This window comes from Arachis ipaensis, chromosome B8, assembly GCF_059453495.1.
Source record: "Arachis ipaensis isolate K30076 ecotype BB chromosome B8, ASM5945349v1, whole genome shotgun sequence".
Lineage (NCBI taxonomy): Eukaryota > Viridiplantae > Streptophyta > Magnoliopsida > Fabales > Fabaceae > Arachis > Arachis ipaensis.
In genome coordinates this window covers 136702976-136719695 of record NC_142443.1, presented here as the reverse complement: position 1 = coordinate 136719695, position 16720 = coordinate 136702976, and the positions used below count along the sequence as shown (strand labels likewise).

The window sequence follows — 16720 nt, the reverse complement described above, 5'->3', positions numbered from 1 at the left end:
ATTGATTATTATTATTATTATTATAATAAATGGGTCATCATTAACGTAATAACTTGCCACTAATAAAATTATTGCATAATGAATGAGAATTAGAATTGTATCAATATAATTAAAATGATTAAAAATATTTCTGATTGATTAGTTTAATAATAAATTAAATATTAATTTTATATAATTATTGTTACGGCCTGGCCCTAACTCACGCGGGTTAACCCGACCCGAGTTCCCGCCGGCCCAATAACGCGTCCTCCACCCGATTCGGACACGCGTCCCGTACGGCTTGCACACAGTCGTGGGACAGCGCCCTTGGTGGTATGGGCCTGACCACTGGAGGGGCCCACTACTGACATGTATATAAGGGGGAGACTGGCTCTCCCCCCAAGGTACGTGACATTTCTTACACTACCTCCTCCCCGCCTGCACATATTCTGACAAGAGCGTCGGAGTGTCTTTGCAGGTGGCACCCCTCCTGTCTGCATGTGAAGTGCTCGGGACCTCGCACACCCGGGGCCAGGAAACCACGACCAGACGAGCCTCTCCACCATTCCGAGCGTTGACCTCAGGGTCCCAACCCGAACCGTCCGGCACCCGACCTACCGAACATTGGCACCGTCTGTGGGGACTCGTCCATGGATTTCGTGCTGGTCCAGACTGGGACAGGTTCCGATGTAGCGCCTCCCGTGCTCGGGGGAGGCACCGTCGCGACGGAATCCCGGCAACAGCAACGGTCGCCCCCGAGGGATGCGACACAGACTCACGAGAGACGCCCCTTCGGGGGGACGGGTGATAACCACGCCAGGATAATGCAAGAACTACGCCACAGAATGCAGGACTTAGAGCGCAGGCTAGCAGAAAGAGAGCGCGACCAACGCTCCCCAGAGCGGAGCCCCACCCGTTCCCGTTCAAGGAGCCGCTCGAGGCGCACGCCGAGTCCCCAATACGAATCGGAGAGCACTGGGGGGCGGGTACGCCCCAGAAGAAGAAGTCGCGACCCCATTATCTACGCCCGACACGAAAGGCGGCGCGCGTCGAACAGGGGCAACGAGGAAGCTCACCGCGAGAACAACGAGTCGAGAAGAACTGCCCGAGGACCCGTCATAATAGGAGCGACTCCTTTCCATCACTCCGTACTCGAGGTCCGACTACCGAAACACTTCGACAAGCCGACAGACATGAAGTATGACGGAACGCAAGACCCCCTGGAACACTTGACGGCCTTTGAGGCCAGGATGAACCTAGAAGGGGTGGGAGACGAGGTCAGATGCCGCGCTTTCCCAGTCACCTTAGCGGGCCTGGCAATACGGTGGTTTAACAACCTCCCGCAAGGCTCGGTGACCCAATTTTCCGACATCAGCCACGCCTTCCTGGCTCAGTTCACCACTAGGATTGTCAAAGCCAAACACCCAATTAATTTGCTGGGGGTGACACAGAGACCCGGAGAGCCGACCAGGAAGTACCTGGACCGTTTTAATGACGAGTGCTTGGAAATTGACGGTCTGACGGACTCAGTGGCAAGTTTGTGTTTAACGAACGGACTCTCGAATGAGGACTTCAGGAAACACCTCACCACAAAGCCCGTCTGGACAATGCAAGAGATCCAGTGCGTGGCCAAAGAATACATTAACGACGAGGAAGTCAGCCGGGTTGTGGCTGCCAATAAACGGCAGCCGGCCTATAACCAAGCCCGACACTTCGAAGCCAGAGAAAGACCAAAGGAACACGCCAGGGACGGCGGCCCGAGTAAACCACCCAAACCGTTCCCCCGAGTTGGGAAGTTCACCAACTACACCCCCCTCACGGCATCGATCACAGAAGTTTACCAACAGATAGCAGAAAAGGGGATACTGGCGAAGCCCCGACCACTGAAGGACAGGACAGGAGGAAACAAGAACCTCTACTGCGAGTATCACAAGGGTTACGGGCACAAGACCCAAACTGCTTTGACCCAAAAGACGCCCTCGAGCAAGCTATCAGGGACGGCAAACTTGCCGATTTCGCCCACCTTATAAGGGAACCAAGGAGACGCAACCGGGACCACGACACCGAAGATAGATCCCGACCAACGAGGCGACGACAAGAACCAGAGGGTGACGACCACGGCCTCACGGTGGTAAACGTGGTAACGGCCAGAAATACCGCCCCGAAGTCGAAGTCGGCACAGAAAAAAGATGCCAAGGTCCTAGCGATCTCCACCTCACCCGTTAGAAGTCTTAAGGGTCTCCCAACTATCTCTTTCGGCCCGGAGGATCAATGGTTCGACGAGGCGCCGGAAAGTCCGCCCATGGTCATCACGGCTAGGGTCGGAACTGGCCTCGTCAAACGAATCCTGGTAGACACGGGGGCAGACTCAAATATCATGTTCCGAAACGTTTTCGATGCCTTGGGATTGAGAGATTCCGACCTAACGACCCACCAGCACGGTGTGGTAGGGTTAGGCGACCACTTCATCAAGCCGGACGGAATCATCACACTCCCGACCTCTGTGGGACTAGGGCAAAGAAGGAGAACAGTCATGGCAGACTTTGTGATATTACGGGATTCGACGGCTTATAACATAATCCTGGGGAGAAAGACCATTAACGACTTGGGGGCAGCTATCAGTACGAAACTACTGGTGATGAAGTTCATCACCGATGACGGATCCGTGGGATCCCTCAGAGGCGACTTGGAAACGGCGGTCGCTTGCGACCACGCCAGCCTTTCTCTCAGAAAGAAATCCAAAGAAGTGTCAGGGGTCTTCCTGGCCGACCTGGATGCCAGGGTAGATGACAAACCCAGACCAGAGCCAGAAGGAGACTTGGAAAAGTTCAGAGTCGGCGAGGAGGACGATAAATTCACATTCATAAACAGAAACCTCCCCCACGAGATAAAGGAGCCTTTGATGGAAATGATCAGGCCCAATGCCGACCTCTTTGCCTGGACACCTGCCGACATGCCCGGGATAGATCCCCAGCTCATGTCGCATCACCTGGCCGTAAAGGCAGGAGCCAAACCAGTGGCCCAGAGAAGGAGAAAAATGTCGCAGGAAAGGGCGGAAGAGGTGGCCAAGCAAACGGCCAGCCTCTTAGAAGCGGGATTCATCCGGGAACTGGACTACTCGACTTGGTTGTCGAATGTGGTCCTGGTTAAAAAACACAACGGGAGGTGGAGAATGTGCGTAGACTACTCTGACCTCAACAAGGCTTGTCCCAAGGACTGCTACCCCCTACCTAATATTGATGCACTCGTCGACGCAGCGGCAGGGTACAGATATCTGAGCTTCATGGACGCCTACTCAGGGTACAATCAGATACCGATGCACCGACCCGACGAGGAAAAAACGGCGTTCATAACGCCAGGGGGCATCTATTGTTACAAGGTAATGCCGTTTGGTCTAAAAAATGCCGGAGCCACGTACCAAAGGTTGATGAATAAGATATTCAGCGAACTTATGGGCAAAACAGTAGAAGTCTATGTGGATGACATACTCGCAAAGACCGCACGACCTGACGATCTCCTGAACGACCTTAACGGCGTTTTCTCGTCCCTACGACAACACGACATGAGGCTTAATCCGCTCAAATGCGCGTTCGCCATGGAGGCCGGAAAGTTCCTGGGCTTCATGATCACTCAAAGAGGAGTGGAAGCCAACCCCGAAAAGTGCCAAGCGGTCCTTCAGATGAAGAGTCCGGGTTGCATCAAAGACGTCCAGAGGCTTGCCGGAAGACTGACAGCTTTATCCCGTTTCCTCGGCGCATCGGCGGAAAGAGCCCTACCCTTCTTCAATTTAATGAGAAAGGGAATGACGTTCGAATCGACCCCAGCGTGCGAAGAGGCATTCAACCACTTCAAGGAAATCTTGGCGACACCACCAGTTCTCGGGAAACCCAGAGCCGGAGAACCGCTCTACCTCTACCTGTCAGTAACCGAGGAAGCGCTTGCCGCGGTCCTCGTTACAGAAGTGGCAAAGACACAACAGCCCGTTTACTTCGTGAGCAAGGCACTCCAGGGACCAGAGCTGAGGTACAACAAACTGAAAAAACTGGCGCTGGCGCTCCTAGTGTCCTCCCGAAGGTTAAGACAATACTTCCAGAGTCACCGTATAGTCGTGAGGACAGATCAGGCGATTCGACAAATACTGCAAAAACCTGACTTGGCCGGTAGGATGATGACCTGGGCCATCGAGCTCTCGCAATATGACCTACAGTATGAGCCCCGACTTGCAATCAAAGCCCAGGCAATGGCAGACTTTTTGGTGGAGGTAACAGGGGATCCTCCCGAAGAAACGGGCACACGGTGGAGGCTTCATGTCGACGGAGCCTCCAACCAAACGTCCGAAGGAGCAGGGGTCATCTTGGAAAGCCCAGCAGGGGTCATCTACGAGCAATCGACCAAGTTCAAGTTTCCAGTGTCGAACAACCAAGCAGAATATGAGGCTCTCCTAGGCGGACTAATGCTGGCCCGGGAAGTCGGGGCGACGAGGGTCGAAGTATGCAGCGACTCCCAAGTCGTCACCTCACAGGTAAACGGAAGCTACCAGGCCCGGGACCCCCTCCTCCAAAAATACTTGGAAAAGGTTAAGGAAACGACAAGACAGTTCCAGGAGGTCATCGTCCTGCACGTTCCAAGAGAAAGGAACACACGGGCAGACCTCCTGTCGAAGCTGGCGAGCACAAAGCCAGGATCGGGCAACCGGTCGCTAATCCAGGGCATGATAAAGGAACCAACGGTCGCCCTCCACTTGACGGAGTCGAGCCCCTCATGACTAGACCCCATAACCAACTTCCTGGAACTCGGCAAGTTACCCGAAGACGAGAAAGCAGCCAAAGCCTTGAGAAGGGAGGCGGCCAGATATGCAATCATACAGGGACAATTATTCAAAAAGGGACTTAGTCAGCCCCTATTGAAGTGTTTACACCCCGACCAAACGGACTACGTGCTCAGGGAAGTCCATGAGGGGTGTTGCGGACACCACATCGGGGGCAAAGCCCTAGCAAGGAAGCTCATCCGAGCAGGATACTACTGGCCGACAATAATGAAGGACTCAAAGGAATTCGTCAGAAAATGCACGAAGTGTCAACAAAACGCCAACTTCCACAAGGCACCGGCCTCCAAGCTAAGCTCGCTAACGACTACACGACCCTTTGCACAATGGGGAGTCGACCTCCTGGGACCTTTCCCGGTCGGCCCAGGACAAGTCAAATACCTCATTGTGGCCATTGACTACTATACCAAATTGGTGGAGGCTGAACCGCTAGCCACGATATCGTCCTCCAACTGCCGGAAGTTCATGTGGAGGCAGGTGATAACCCATTTCGGTATCCCGGAGGTCGTTATCTCAGACAACGGGACCCAGTTCACCGACAAGAAGTTCATGGAATTCCTCTCTGGCTTGGGGATAAAGCAAAAGTTTTCCTCAATAGAACACCCCCAAACAAACGGGTAGGTAGAGGCCGCAAACAAAGTCATCCTTCTTGGTCTAAAGAAACGCCTAGACAATAAGAAAGGAAACTGGGCCGACGAACTCCCCTCCGTCTTATGGTCCTACCGGACAACCGAGCAAAGTGCCACGGGGGAAACTCCCTTTCGCCTGACATACGGGGTCGACGCGGTAATACCAGTCGAAATCGGTGAACCAAGTCCCCGACTACTACTTGCGGGCATGAGCGAAGCGGTCGAGAAAGACCTGATTGAAGAAACAAGGGAGATGGCCCACCTAACAGAAGCGGCACTGAAACAAAGAATAGCCCTGCGTTACAACGCAAAAATCCTCAAACGAGACTTCGAGGAAAGGGACCTCGTCTTGCGGCGCAACGACATCGGCGTCCCGACCCCAGGAGAAGGTAAGCTGGCGGCAAATTGGGAAGGTCCCTACAGGGTAAGGGAGGTACTCGGTAAAGGCGCTTACAAACTCGAAAAACTCGACGGCAAGGAAATACCCAGAACATGGAACGCAGGTAACCTAAAGAGGTTCTACTCCTGACCCACTGGCTCACCGACCAGGGAGCCTAACCAGATAGTTGATATTTGCCCTATCTACACGTTAATTCATCTTGTTTAATTACTTTGTCAAATACTTGCCCAACTGACGAGTAATTTTCACTTGTTCAAATTTTTTACTTGATAAAACTTTCTTACTCCACATCTGTTTCACATGACTAAAACCTAAAACGGCACCCCGGGATTGATCACCCCGGAAGCCAGACGGCTCATAGGCCTCAACCAATTCGACGACGACGCGACCAAACCGGTCCAAACTGTTACCAAATGTGAAAACGGCGAGACGGGCACAAGAAATAAGCCCACCCAGAATAAACGGTAACACGCTAACGGCAACACGACGAAACAACGAAATAAGTACAAATCACAGCAATCAAACGACGATAACTTATAAAGCGTCAAAATACGGAATGGACAAGTAAATTGTTCAAAACAAACAAAACGACAAAATATCCTAAGTTACAAGACTTCACTTCCTCGGCATATCAACAATTTTTCCGTCCTGGATAGTCTTGAAAACACCAATTGACGACGTCTCGAAATCAGGAGCAGCAATCCTCAGCTGAGCCTTCAGGGCATCTTCGGTCATCAAGATAGCATTCTTCCCTTGCTCCTTGGCCACCTTAAGCTTCTTCTTAAGCTCAGCGGCCTCTGCTTTAGCGGCCTTCGCCTCCAAGACGGCCTGCTCCCGCTCCTTTTCCAAGGCGACAACCCGACCCTGAGCGGCGTTCAGTTGACCCTCCAGTGTCATCTCACGCTCAAGAAGCCGGGCCACGGTCTCATCGGACGCCTTCAACCTCTCCGCAACAAACGACGACTTCTCCTCAGCAGCACTGAGCTTCCCCCCCATCTCGGACAGCTGACTTTGGAGGAGCTCAACTTGAGCCTTAAAGTCATTGTTCGCCTTAGCAGAGGACTCAAGCTTCCTCCGAAGTGCCTCCATACCGGATAACTCAAATTCGGCCTTCCGAGCTATCACGGCCCCACGAAGCAAGGTGCGATACATCCACCTCGCCTGCCCGGACAGTTCGGTTTCATGAAAATGCTCTTCTGTCCCGGGTATCAGTTGGGAGTCAATGAATTTGGTAGCATCAAAGTTCCTCTCCATTATGGTAAGGGCCCCTTCCGGGCTGGAAGACATCTTTCGCTTCTTGGGAGTATGGATAAGCTCCACGTCACTGTCCGGATGAGGGGTGAGAGTCGCGTGCCCATCAGCGGGCCCTTCATCGCGAGTAGGGGAAGCCTGACCCCCTACGATCTGTTTTCCCGACGTTTCGGTATCCCGAGTAGGGGAAGCCTGACTCTCTTTCTCCCCTGAAGGACCCTCCGACTTACCGACGTCCTTCTCTTCGGCATTCTCGTCATCACTTGCCTCAAAAAAGGTCTTCATCAGATTCTCAAGACCGGTCACGGTGGCAGACATCTCCACTGCAACAAACAACAAGCACGATTAGTCGTTAGATCGGAAAAAAAAAAAAAACGACTAAGAAACATAGGCAAACAAAGAAGACAACTCACGAATATAGCTCCTGGCGGCCTCCCGCTCACCCATAAGAAGATGTGGGTTCACGGGGTTCTTTTCAAAGATAGCAAGAAGGACGTCAGCTATCTGCCTATCTACAGCCGACAACCTTTTGTACGACACTTTGACGAAAGGATTCGACCCCGCGCCAAAACTCCAATAAGTCTGGATAAGGCGCTCCCCCTCTAACGACAACCAGAAGGGGTGACGACCCTTGACGGGACGAACCTTGAAATACTTATCCTTGAAACCATGGTAGGAGTCCTCAAAAAGGCTAAAAATCTTCCTACCCTGGGCAGCACGGAAAGAAAGAAACCCTTTCCTCGCCTTCCCCTGTTTGGAGGGGTTGGTAAGGTTGAAATAAAAAAGAAAAACGTCCACCGACGCCGGCAGCTCCAAGTACTCGCAGACCATTTCGAAGCAGCGGATCGCAGCCCAGCTGTTCGGATGAAGCTGAGACGGGGGGACGGATATCCGGTTCAGCAGCGCCATTTGAAACTCGGAGAACGGTATCCGAACGCCAACTTGCGTGAACATGGACTTATAAAACCAGATCCAATCGGGGACACGAGGGGAGTGAAAATTGAGCTCATAAATACGCTCATGGGGAGCAGGGACAATGGCCTCGTAGTTGGCCTCTTCGTCAGTCCCCCCACACAAGTAGCCGGCTTGCCGGAACTCCGTCAATTCCTCCAAACCCATCTGGTTGGGTGAGCTCCTTATATCATCAGTCACCCAAGCATACGGGTCGTAAGCCGCACCAGATCCGGAAGACCGGGAGACAACGCGAGGCATACCTACAGCGGGGTACCACTCCGTTAGTCTATGAGGTCGGGAGCCCGAAAAAACTCAGAAACTACGCCTTTTCAACTCAGTCATGACCAGACACGGCTAAAAACTACGTCTACCACACAAACCACCCCAAAAAACCTATCCTGGAATGGTACCCCTTCCCTAACTCACCTACCCCAACATTGAAAAACCCTTCAACAAAAATAAACTAGCCATGCAACAAATGCAAACAGCAATCGCACAACAACAGGACATAACACAGATACCAAAGGAAAGAAGCTAGAAAATTACCTGGAACGATGAAGGAAACTTGGACTGAAAGTTGAAGCGGGAGGGAGTTCGCACTGGAAGCTTTGGATGTTAGGGAGAGAAGGAGTTGGAAATAGTAAGAGTGGGAGATGGACAGGGAGAAAACTGTTTAAAAACCACCTCCAAAAGCGCGAAAGAAAGCAGGGGCAAGATAGTCTTTGCGCACAGGTTTTTTCAAATTATTATGAGCATTAAATGCCCAGCACGGAGAACGAAACGGCAAACAGATGCCACAGTAGATCAAGAGACACGCGCACAAGAGACGCGTCTCTCCCACGATCAGCCGACCCAACGACAACGTACGAACGTAGACATCACGCGCCATCAATGGCCCTCACGGCCATCGCTGATGCGTCGGGGGCACTGTTACGGCCTGGCCCTAACTCACGCGGGTTAACCCGACCCGAGTTCCCGCCGGCCCAATAACGCGTCCTCCACCCGATTCAGACACGCGTCCCGTACGGCTTGCACACAGTCGTGGGACAGCGCCCTTGGGGGTATGGGCCTGACCACTGGAGGGGCCCACTACTGACATGTATATAAGGGGGAGACTGGCTCTCCCCCCAAGGTACGTGACATTTCTTACACTACCTCCTCCCCGCGTGCACATATTCTGACAAGAGCGTCGGAGTGTCTTTGCAGGTGGCACCCCTCCTCTCTGCATGTGAAGTGCTCGGGACCTCGCACACCCGGGGCCAGGAAACCACGACCAGACGAGCCTCTCCACCATTCCGAGCGTTGACCTCAGGGTCCCAACCCGAACCGTCCGGCACCCGACCTACCGAACAATTATAATCAAGATATTTTCTTAAATTAGTATAATCATGTATTATTCATTAAATGCTAATTGTAATATTGTAATATAATTATAATAAAGATATTTTTCTAAAATAAATTTATTAGAAGAGATAATAGTACTTTCATTTTGGAGGAAAAATAAATTCATGAGAAATTGACACCTTATTTTTATTAGTTAAAATTTCGTATTATATAAAGAATGATATAATCTTCAATGTATTCCTTATATAAAATACAACATCAACAACAACAACAAAGCATTGTCCCACTAGATAGGGTCGGCTACATGAATCAAACGACGCCATTGTGCTCTGTCATGTATCATGTCTACAGGGATCGTTTACATGTAGATCTCGTTTGACCACCTCATTATATAAAATAAATAAATTAAATTTATTATCAAAATTTAAACACAATTAAACATATTATTGAACGTGTAAAACTTTTAATAATTGTTGTTGATTTATTCATACCCAAACTGTACATAATTTTCTTTTATATAATTATAATAATGCATTAAATATTGATTTGTAATTTAATAATATATTAAATATTAATTTTATATAATTATAATAAAGATATTTTTTTAAATTAATATAATTATATATTATTTATTAAATATATTTATTTTAACAAAAAAATATATTTATGAAAAATTAACATCTCACTTTTATTAATTAAAAAAAATTTAATTTTAGTATATTAAGTAAAAATAAAAATAGATTTATTATTTTAAAATTTATAAATATAATTAGATATTTGTATAAAAAAAATTAATATTTTTAACTATTGGACAAAGGATAAATATATTTATAATTTTTTTATGTTAAAAAAAAAAAAAAGAAAAATCGATATTCGGATTTTGGACGCTTTATCAAGGCTTTCATGTTTCATGCCGTCAGCCCAAATCAGAAAACCCTGCTGGGTTCTATTTAAGATATATTCTTCTTTCTTCTTTCTTCTCTTCTGAGAGAGAGAAAAAGAGAGAAACCGAATCGAATCGATTGCTATGGGAACCCCGGAGACAACACGCGAGCCCTGCCCTGATCGCATCCTTGACGACATTGGCGGCGCTTTCGGCATGGGAGTCTTCGGAGGCTCCGGCTTTCACTTCATCAAGGGCTTCTTCAACTCTCCCAAGGGTTCACGCCTCGTCGGTGCTTCACAGGCAGTTCGTCTCAACGCGCCGAGACTGGGCGGAAGCTTTGCGGTTTGGGGTGGACTCTTCGCCACCTTCGACTGTACCTTGGTCTATGTTCGTCAGAAGGAGGATCCATGGAACTCAATCATATCTGGATTCGCTGCCGGAGGATTTCTCTCCCTGCGTCATGGACCCGCCGTCGCCACGCGCTCCGCCGTGTTCGGTGGTGTCTTGCTGGCCCTTATGGAAGGAGGTATGATCATGCTTAACAAGACCTTATATGCGGTACCGCCTCTCACGGAGGAAGCTACGCTGGCTGGTTACCCTTCAGGCGTCGGATTTCCGGGTCAGCACGGTCCTCAGCCTTCTCCGCCGACGGCCTCGAAATCGGAGGCTAAAACTTCTTGGTTTGGTGGATTCTTCGGTGGAGGGAAGAAGGAGGAGCCGGCTTTTGGTAGAGAAAGCGAAACGAAGATTCTGGAGAGTTTTGATGCCCCACAGGTGCCGAATTTCGAGTACAAGTGAAAGAAACAAAATAGAAAAGGAGAAATAAGTGGTCTTGGGGGAACAAATTCAAGGGTTAGGATTAGGGTCGAGATTCTTGCATCAGCTAAGTATAGTTTTCAATTAATTTGTTCTTTTTAAATTGCTACTGTTATGCTATGTAGCTTAATTTTGTCGGGAAATTATGAACCTTTTAGAAGGATAAATGGATTCAGGTGGTATTGCACTCTGTAAATGTTCATTCTTTCATTATTGCTTAAAGTTTTCAAATTTAAGTATTATGTGCATGGTTGAGAAGCATATTAGTAACTTAGTGTTTTTTAGTTCTTTAATTCTCTGAGTACGTTCCCAGTTCTCAATATTTTTGGAAATGTGTGATTGAACGTCAACCTTGTTAGAAGTTAGGTCTTGTTAGACATCAACCTTCAATAATGTGATTTTTTTCTTGTTGAAATATTTATTTTGGACTGAGTGTTCAACTCATTATTTGATGGTCATCATTCTTTTCTTTCACCAATCACCAGAACCTTTTTCGGCATACAATGCTACCGTGGAACTCTCTAACTAGAAGAAGATACTGTCTCAGTTCTTCCTATATAATATAATGAACATGTTCCTTTAATTGCACAAACTCTGCAGATTCTAATAAAGATTATCTGCATGCTTGCTTCTATTCTAATTGCATCAGACTTATGTTATTCCTTTTTCTTTAGCAGTTAGATCACTGTATTTTATAATTGTGGGCTAGTAAGTGCCCTGCTTACTATGTATTGACATTTATATTCAGTGTTTGTAGTGGCTAAATTTCCAGATAAGTCCTTCCATTATTGAGAGTGCTTGTTTGGTTTTCTTTGGAGAAATAATAGTGTTAACTGTGCAGGCAGGGGTAGGCTCCTCTAAAAGTGTAGTTGATGAATTGGTGTGAAGAAGAGAAGAAGCAGTAGGCATGTAAGCAGGGGAGGAGAGGGCGGGTTGAACCCTAACGATTAATGTGCTAAACATAACCGCTTGATGTGGTGTAATTGAAAGGTAAAAAAGTGCAATAAGGTATCTGGTGTTCTAGAGACCAGTTTCTCTCTCAATTTTAGCTTCGGCAAAGTTAGTTACAAGATATCATTCTTGCATCTATATTGCTATTCCTCCTTGAACCTGACTATGGTAAAATAGTTAGATGGGGTAACATTGCAACGGGGCGGGGATAATTCAGCCACATCACTATCAATTTGCGAAGATGCGAGTGTCGTCAAAACTCCAGTATTACTAGTCAAATAACTGATCTTAGTCAAAATTTACTTTTATTGAGGAAGGGCCTGCTCTCTGGTTCTCCCATGGTATTGATCAACATTATTGCTTTGCTTTTACTTTAGAAGATTTTCATTGGCAACATGACTTGATGATGAAGTATGATTGGGACTTTGATCATGACTTGGAACTTGGAAGATGTTCCTGCTATGGACTTATGGAAAGATGACTTCTTATTGTGTTGAAAAGCAATATACCCTAATCACACATTGTTGTTCTTTTTGACAGCTATTTACAGTTATATGTCATTTCTGACCACTTTCTTCTAACTATTATTTAGAGAAGACTTTATCAGGATGCACATAGTTTATCTGACTGTTTGGTATTACCATCCGCAGTTGCAGAATGTAAGCTGAAAGATGGTAACTGGCTGCAATGGGATACTTTGCGTGTGCTAACCTGATGTAGTCAGTGCTGTCAAAGGTTGGTAATTTTCAGCTTTTGGTGGTTTTGGTTTGAGCATGAATGACTTTTCTTTGCGTTGTTATCAAAATCTTTCTGTTAAGTTATTTCTGTCCTAATGTTGTGTTGATATGCTATACCTTCGTTTAGTTTGTTCTTCGATATCATTTACTAACTCCGCCTATGTTACACTTGCGGTACATAGCCGGTCCCAAGCCCGGATAAAGGAGGAGGGTTGTGTTAGGTCTTCGGCAACCAACATAAAAATATAGCCGAACCCCCATGACATGAATCAAAGACATTATTGTTGTTGTTCGATATCATTTACTCACCATGGGCTATCCTTTCGTGCAAGATTAGCAACCATCTCTCATCTTCACAACTTAGAATCAGAGAAATTACCAGAATCCCGGTGCCAAGTTCCTTTTTACTATTGACAAATGTGCACTTAGTGATTTGTGACTAATAGAAACCCCAAATAGAAACAGGGGGGAGAGGAGCGAAAGAGATGCAATGTCCCTTGGGACTAAAATTAACATGAAATGTTGCACAGAACATACAGTAAAAGTTTCTGAGCCCAGCATAGGGTGTTCATTCTCTCCGAAACATAACCTTAAAATTCTCTCCCACTGACCAGTTTGGTATCAAATTGGCTGGTTCCTACGGATTATTGCAGATCCATTCCTAATGCTGAACCAAACCGGCTTGTTGACTTGTTCAGTCCGGTTTTAATAACTATGCACATATTCCTATATTCTCCCACTCACAATTGCACAACTCAGCAGTGAGTTACATGTAGTACGGTCCACTTGATTTAGTTCCCACCCCCCAAAACTTGCCGATGTAACTAACAATATCAATTGTTATGCTAGATTGTTAATTTCATAGTTTGATTTTGTTGTAGGTGGGGGGGACAGTGAAGATCCATGGATGTTGTTAATTTCATAGTTTGCAGTTTTGCACAAGCCTTTAGAAGCTTTGGTTGCTAAGTTCTTTTTGTTTGGCGCTTGGTAGTGTAACTAATAGCGGATAGCAATTAGCATCTCAGTGTTGATGTTGAGCCAAAATCCTGTGTGAAAATATGGTGGCATATGGGGGAAGGCATAGCAGCCTATGATGAATTTTACCAACACAGAGAATGAAATAACCCATAACGAAAAGAATGATATCAACTATCAACTAATGTATTACATAGAAAGTAGAAAAAGGAATACTATAAATAAGGAAACAACTCAAACAAGCGATACTATAGTGGTAACTGGCAACGTTGTTGGGCTACTCTGCTCTAATATTTCTTGGGCCTTTATTGGGCTTTTTAAATTCATATACACAACAAAGAGAAAAATCTTGGTTTGCCTATTTTTATTTTATTTCAAATTCATATTACCAACAACATTTCTATTTGAAAATGCAGTGGTTGTGTGTTAATTATGTTAATTTTCTTTTTCCTATGATATATTTATATGCATGAATAGTAATACTTCGTTTTTTTAAGCCTCGCTAAACATGCCATAAAGGGTGGTCTAGTGGGATTGTTCATGTCTTAAACAATGGGTTCTTTATCCAAATAAAATAAAAAAGAGCTTTTATTATCATATTATCCTAAATTAATTTCTATTATAAATTGTCTTATTCTTTATTTATGTAGATTGTTGTAGAATACATTGTTTCAAGTTTTGTACGTAATACGATGTAACACTGCAGCTATTTAGTAGCATGATTTGGCTAAAGGATTATATTGCTAAATTGTTGCACCCCAATACGAATCTAAAAAATTTTCACAATAGAGACAAAGTATATATAATATGATAATAATTTTTGTAATTATATTATTGTAAAATATGATTAGTCTTTAAATAATGTAACTAAAAAATTAAAGCGATAAAATAATAATTTAAAATTTTATTCTTCTGAATTTTATATTTTAAAAAGTTTCAATAATTTTTTCATTATGAATACAATTAAATATCTCTTTTTATATATGTTATTAAACATTTGTTTAAAACTTTATTTCCCGTACGATTATGGAGCCAATTTTTTATGATATTCATAACAGAGATAGTTCTTTCATAAAATTTAAATTAGAAGAAATATTAATAGATAAATAATATTTTTTTGAGTCTTAACCAATTTTTTAGAAAGAACACTAATCTTTTTTAAATTTGAGAATTGATTATTGGAACACATATTTAAATATGAAGTTTTCAAGTTGACTATCAAGTATCAAAAGTTAAATTAAAGAAAATTCTAATAGATAAAATTAAATTTGAAAAAAATAGAACATCAGTCAAGAGTTAGGGAATTGGAAAGTTTGGGATAATTAAGAGTAATTATAAAGCTGTAATTTATTTTGACTTCTAACTTTTTGTTTTTATTAATTTTTCTTTCTAAAATTTAATATTAAAATAAGTTTAATAAGATAATTCTTTTTAATTTGGGATTAATTATCACAATAATCTTATATATTAGTAGAGTTAAATTTAATAAAATAATTTTTATAATAACTTAATATAGTGGGATCAATATTAATAATATGATCGAGGCAAATAAATTTTTAAGTGACAATTAAATTCTTGAAGATATTGACTTTGGACTAATTTATTCTTGAAAAAAAAAAGTATCAATTAGGTTCTCTGAGATAGCAAACGGTGGATATGTATGTCCTTCTGTCAATAAATAATGCGAAACGAAACTGAATTTTCTATATATTTCGTTATTTAATTTTCTATATATTTCGTTATTTACAGTGGTGCATGACTCGTTACTGTCACATGAGTAGGAAAATTATGTAGTTTTGGACTTATCTTTTTAGTTTTCATATATCATTTATCAACTATTCTCTATTTATCATAAATTCTATCAAAATAAGTGAAGTTTTACTTCAAAAGTTGTTATCTGTATGACTATCTTTTACAGATAGACATGTCAGAGTAATTAACAATACATATAAATATTACCATTAGGTTTTAGTTGATAAATTGATAAAAGGACATTATGTGTCCACCGTTTGCTATTTTGAAGGACTAAATTGGTACTTTTTTATTCTTAGGGACTAATTTATCCGAAATCAAAATTTTGAAGGACCTAATTGTTATTTTACTCTAAACTTTTTTTATTAGGAGCTATCCAAGGGAGTTTAAAATTTCAATGGGGCACTTGTCCCCCTCCCTTGTGAATAAAACTGAGGCACTACGATTTAGTAATAAAGTCCTTAAAGAACTAAACCAATAGATCCTACATCGATTTAGTAGTACATGTAGCGATTTAGTAAACTATAAATACCCAAAGTACAACGATTTACCAGGGACCAATGTTGCTAATACCCAGTGACGAATGCAGAAAATTTTAATAGTGGAACAAATATATATATATATATATAAAATAATTTTTATAATTAAATATTATGTATATATAAAAATTAATTATTAAATTATTTATTAATCATTATGTATTTTTATATAAATATATGTATTGTTTAATTTATTTTTAATGTATATTTGTTATTTCAATATATATACACAAGTAGTTATTTTTTATGTAAACATAACATGATTAATTTTTATAATATCTAATTTTACAAATTAAAACACTAAAATAATCATGTATAAACAAAGTAAAATATATTTTTTGTCCTTAAAGTTTGACAAAAGTTTTAAAAATATTCCTAAGTTTTATTTTGTTTTACTTTTGTCCCAAAAGTTTTCGATTTGCATCAAATATACCCCTGACGGCTAATTTTTAAAAAAATTTAAGATCGATTCAACAACAATTTCATAAGAACAACCCCTCAACACAAGCAAATCAAGCATAATTTTTATGCATTATTGTTATATTAGTATTTAATTTTTTGAAAATTTAGCCTTCGAGGCCGATGATATATTTGATGTAAATCGAAAACTTTTAGGGCAAAATTGAAACAAAATAAAACTTAGGGGTATTTTTAAAACTTTTGCCAAACTTCGTAAAATAAA

The 16720-nt window shown here is 43.5% G+C and overlaps 1 pseudogene across 2 annotated transcripts; it reads left to right on the top strand.

Moving 5' to 3' along the window:
- The first annotated feature begins 10305 nt into the window (after nt 1-10305).
- On the top strand, nt 10306-14099 carry LOC107613837 (mitochondrial import inner membrane translocase subunit TIM17-2 pseudogene; annotated as a pseudogene). 2 transcript variants are annotated; one of them, XR_015896400.1, is made up of 4 exons: nt 10306-11150; nt 11926-12074; nt 12686-12770; nt 13654-14099. The product of XR_015896400.1 is annotated as a mitochondrial import inner membrane translocase subunit TIM17-2 pseudogene, transcript variant X2 (transcript). The 2 variants fall into 2 exon arrangements; XR_015896399.1 differs by having other exon boundaries at nt 10306-11155; nt 11930-12074.
- The last annotated feature ends 2621 nt before the right edge of the window (nt 14100-16720 follow it).